The following is a 4,388-nucleotide window of genomic DNA, read 5'->3' on the forward strand; positions in this document are numbered from 1 at the left end:
CCACGCCAATATTACAGTTCTTCCAACTACTACTTATCAGGCACCAACAACAATCTCACTACTTCATTATTCACTACCCTCTCTCTCTGTTTCTCTTATAGGGTTGAATTTCATTACAAGAATGGCGGATCCTCCTGTGACTTTCGATGGTGTGGGAGTAGAAAGAGCAAAGAAATTGAGAACACCAGTGTCTAAGAGGTTTAAATAATTGGTCATTTAAGTAGAAAGAGCAAGCCTCAATGTCTAACTTTAAAGAAGGAGAAAGATAAGAGGAAAATAAAACTGCCATGTACTTTAAAGAAAAAGAAAAATAACATTTAAATTCTCAATGTCTTCAATCTATATAACTTAATTTCAACTAAACTTGTAAGAAAGTAATCACTGTCCCTTATTAAAAACTTGCTATCAAAAGAAAAAAAAAACTACTAATATTCTTCATCTTTAAGCTTAACTTGGTGGAGGGAAGAAGATGGCATCAGCAGTTCTCTTTGAACGAAAATGCTTCTCGGCTTCAGGTGCAACATTGAATGAAGCCTCAAGAACTTCAGGAGACAGAGCCTTCCATACCGACGTCCTTCCTGCTAAGTGACTGAATATTGGGCTGCAAAATCAACGTCAATAATAAGAACTCAGAAAACTTGATAACATAAACACTTGCAAGATAATGAAGATAGGATAGATTAGATACAGAAAATGTTATAGTAACTTACTTAGGAGTGGTGATGATGGAGAACCATTCCAAACCATCCTCGTCGGCTATCTTTGAGACCACAAAGAACCTTGGAACAATGAACAAGTTGCCAGCTTTCACTGTTGTTTCCAAGACACGGCGACCATCTATTCCTACAACCTGAACACGCCCACTTCCCCTAATGATATATGTCACCTGAAGAGCTGAATCACAAGAGAAGCCAGGGGAACACATGGCACTTCCATCCAACCTGACAAGATCAGCACCAAGTCCAACCTCTCCAACCAAAGGCAAATTTTGAGTGTTCAATACCACAACACGACCACCGTTCTTAATGTCAACATCCAAAGGCGCTTCCAAGCAATTCAAAGCCATCCCGTTTCTGTCTTCCTCCTTTGGCTCTGGCATGTTAACACCATCAGCAAGCTTAATGATGCCACTGGTTTTTGGCTTCCAACAAGTGCCTTCACCTTATCTTCTTCCAAATCCCATGCTCTACCAACAAACTCAGTTGAGAATCCAGTAAAGATACCATTGGAACCAGTCAAAGAGAACTCAGTGAATTCTCCAACTTTATGGCCTTTAGAAGTATCACCCAAGAAGAGAACGACAAGTTCGGTGTCATCTTTGTTGTACCACCATGTGACAACACCGAAGGGGAGGGCGATTGCATCACCCTCCTTGATCGAGATCACCTTCTCCTTCTCAGCTTCAGGAAGGACAATTCCAGCCCTACCGCTACCTGAAAAGCATAAAGAAGATTGAGGTATGGTTAGTTTACATGAGTTTTTATGATCATACTATAGGTTAATCATTCAACGCTTATCACCTTTTAAGGACATATTATACAAATACTATTCGAACCCATAATAGGACAAGGAATTTCTACAGAGCAGGGGTTGGTTTATAGAGCCTACTCTCTCATACATGGATAAGCCGGGCTACTTAGTATAAACAGAGAAATAATTGAACCTATACAATCTCTCGAAAGGGGTCCATCCGTGGTAGTCTACTAATGAGTCTGATCATATCTAAGCGCCATTACAGACAAATTACTTCATATACTCGTTCATTCAATTAGTAGATGTCGATTATTTTCAATTAAACAATTAAGTAATAAGTAATGTTTCTTATATATTATTAAATCATAAAACGACAACGGGGAACGCCTATCGTCATTCAGCACAAGCATATTATAGTAATGGTGGTGGTTATATGAATTTAAAATTCGTAAACAACTTTTCATATGATTGTTATTGTAATTGTGATCATGATTCATGAGGGACATCAAAATCAAATACCCATGTATGTAAACATTAAACCCTGTAAGTTCTGTGATCAATACAATTGAAAAAAAAAAACAATTCAAGAAGAAGAAATCTAATACTAATATACCTTGAAGAACGTAAGCGACCTTGGAAGAATCAGAGAAGGAAGGAAGAGAGAGACCATTCTTATGGAGAGAGAGTTTGGAAGCACCAATGTTACCCTCACGAAGCATGGGTAGTTCAGAAGGAGACCATGACATGTATGATCCTCCTTCTCCTCCATTCATTGTCTTCGGGAAACTCGGTGTCAAATCCATTAGTATAGAAGTGAAGAACAAGAAGAAGAACAGGGAAGGTGAAGAATAACAAAGAAGAAGATGAGAGAATTAGTGTGAGAGAAGAGAATTAGTGAGCTTCTATTTATAAGGACAAAAGTTAAGATACAAATCCTAATTAGGGAGGGATTAGGATAACTTAAGATTCGGATAAGTAAGTAAGTCAGAGCAATTTGACAAGGAGTAGAATTGTTTGGGGATTTACATACTGGGATTCTTTGTTAGATTCCGATTCTAACCAGGGAGGCACAATCTTAATCCAATTACCAAAGAATACAAGTTAATTAGAACATATCCAAAAGGAGTCCTATAGAAGTCAAAACATATCCAAAAAAGAATTCCCTCCATCCAAATCTCTTCGGTATGGGATTTGAAGGGTTAGGAGTAAAATCCTCCCAACGGGTCACAAAACCCTCCACCGATATCTATCTGGATAGTCTCCTAAATACATGAAAGATCATTTACTTCCTCCTCTAATTTTTTTTTTTTTTTTTTTTTTTTTATGAACTCCTCTAATTTTTGTTGGTCCTTGAATTTTAGCTATACTGTTTTTAAATCTTCAGCTAGCATGACTAATATTTGTTGAATATGCATAGACAATTTTTTTAGGAATTTTTTTTTAGTGAAAAACTCACAAAGTGATTTTCACTTAATAAGTGCGGGCCTGTAATTTTAGGTCGTTTGTTTTTTCACTTAATAAGTGAATATCACTTGTAAGTGGGGTCAAAGTAAGTGCAAAAAAATAAGCTCCAACTTGGAGCTTATTTTTTCGCACTTACTTTCTAAGTGCTAAGAAAGACATTTTATCCTTCTCTGAATATAATAATTACCAATATAATTATAACTAAAAAAAAAATCTTAAACAATTGATAAGTAAAAATCTTTTTATGACTTTCGCTATGACTCTTTTCCTTATTCACTCATCCTTCACCTAAGCTTTTCTTCTAAATTTTTTTCACATCTCTTCCTTCATCAATCACGGAACCACCCAAACTCCATCATGCAACGCAAGTTATTTATCCTTCATAATTTTTAATTATTTGAGGTTAATATTTTCAACACAAAGTATTCATAAATCGTAATTCTCTTGTATCCAAACTCGCGAGCATAATGAACTAGTAAGAAATGCTAATATGTAAATACTTTAAGGTCAAAATAGACAATTTCTCATTTTTATGACATTTAGAATTAATATAAAAATAAAAAATCAAACACTTAGAAATGATAGAAAACAAACGCCATAGCACTTATAAGTGATATCACTTACTAAAAAATCAAACACCCTCTTAGTCTAAATAGGAAATTAGGCACACTGGCTAAAAATATTTAAAAAAATACCTACTTTTTGAAAATCCTTTAACATCAAACCCATTTACATATCTCAAGCTCATTTTCTCATCTCGAAGAAATCACATTTTCTACTAATTTCCCTTCTACCCTTTTATATATAATTTCCTTTCCCTCGATATCTCCTGTTCATATTTATCCAGGTAATAGCAACTTCCATCCATTCGCTCTAATCCAGAACTCTCTCTCCTTTCTCAGAACCAAAAACTCTCTACTCTCTCGATGACTGGACATTGCATCCTGTTGGAAACTGATCTGCTTCTCCTTGAAGGTACGTCTTCAGCTTATCTCTTTTATTTTTTCAATGTATCTTCTATCTTTTATCTTCAATCATCATCTTCTATCTTCTTTAATGGAGGTTGAAAGAAGCTTCAAATTTGGTTGTAGGGTGTCCTCATAGTGTTTTAGAGAGATTAATATATAAATTTTAGATCTAGTTATTTGAAGTATCATTGATGAGGTTGTTCTTAGTTATTTTGATCTCCCATTCGTGTTTCTCTCTCCTATGTTTTTTTTCTACGTTTTCACTTAAATCGTAACACAAATCAATGTTTTGACAGCATAACACTATGTGCATGCAACATAAATATTTATGTACAAATAAAAGTTGTTATGTTGTCAGCGCACCAGTAAATGCTCAATGTTAGAAGTTTTTTTTAATATTTAGAGCTAAAAGTATTATGTTCAAAACTCAAAAACATCAAAATAAACAATTGTAGTGCTTGCACATCATCCATTTCTCGCATT

The 4,388-nt window shown here is 35.0% G+C and overlaps 1 pseudogene across 1 annotated transcript; it reads right to left on the bottom strand.

The window, feature by feature from the left end:
• Nucleotides 1–293: 293 nt before the first annotated feature.
• LOC147558405 (glutelin type-D 1-like) lies at nucleotides 294–2,313 on the bottom strand (annotated as a pseudogene). Its single transcript, XR_015234372.1, has 3 exons — nucleotides 2,087–2,313; nucleotides 711–1,433; nucleotides 294–601 (listed from the first exon to the last, which is right to left on the bottom strand). The product of XR_015234372.1 is annotated as a glutelin type-D 1-like (transcript).
• Nucleotides 2,314–4,388: the final 2,075 nt, after the last annotated feature.

Source organism: Eschscholzia californica, unplaced genomic scaffold (genome assembly GCF_041429995.1).
Source record: "Eschscholzia californica isolate CP2 unplaced genomic scaffold, dmEscCali1.0.p SCAF_2, whole genome shotgun sequence".
NCBI classification, from domain to species: Eukaryota; Viridiplantae; Streptophyta; class Magnoliopsida; order Ranunculales; family Papaveraceae; genus Eschscholzia; species Eschscholzia californica.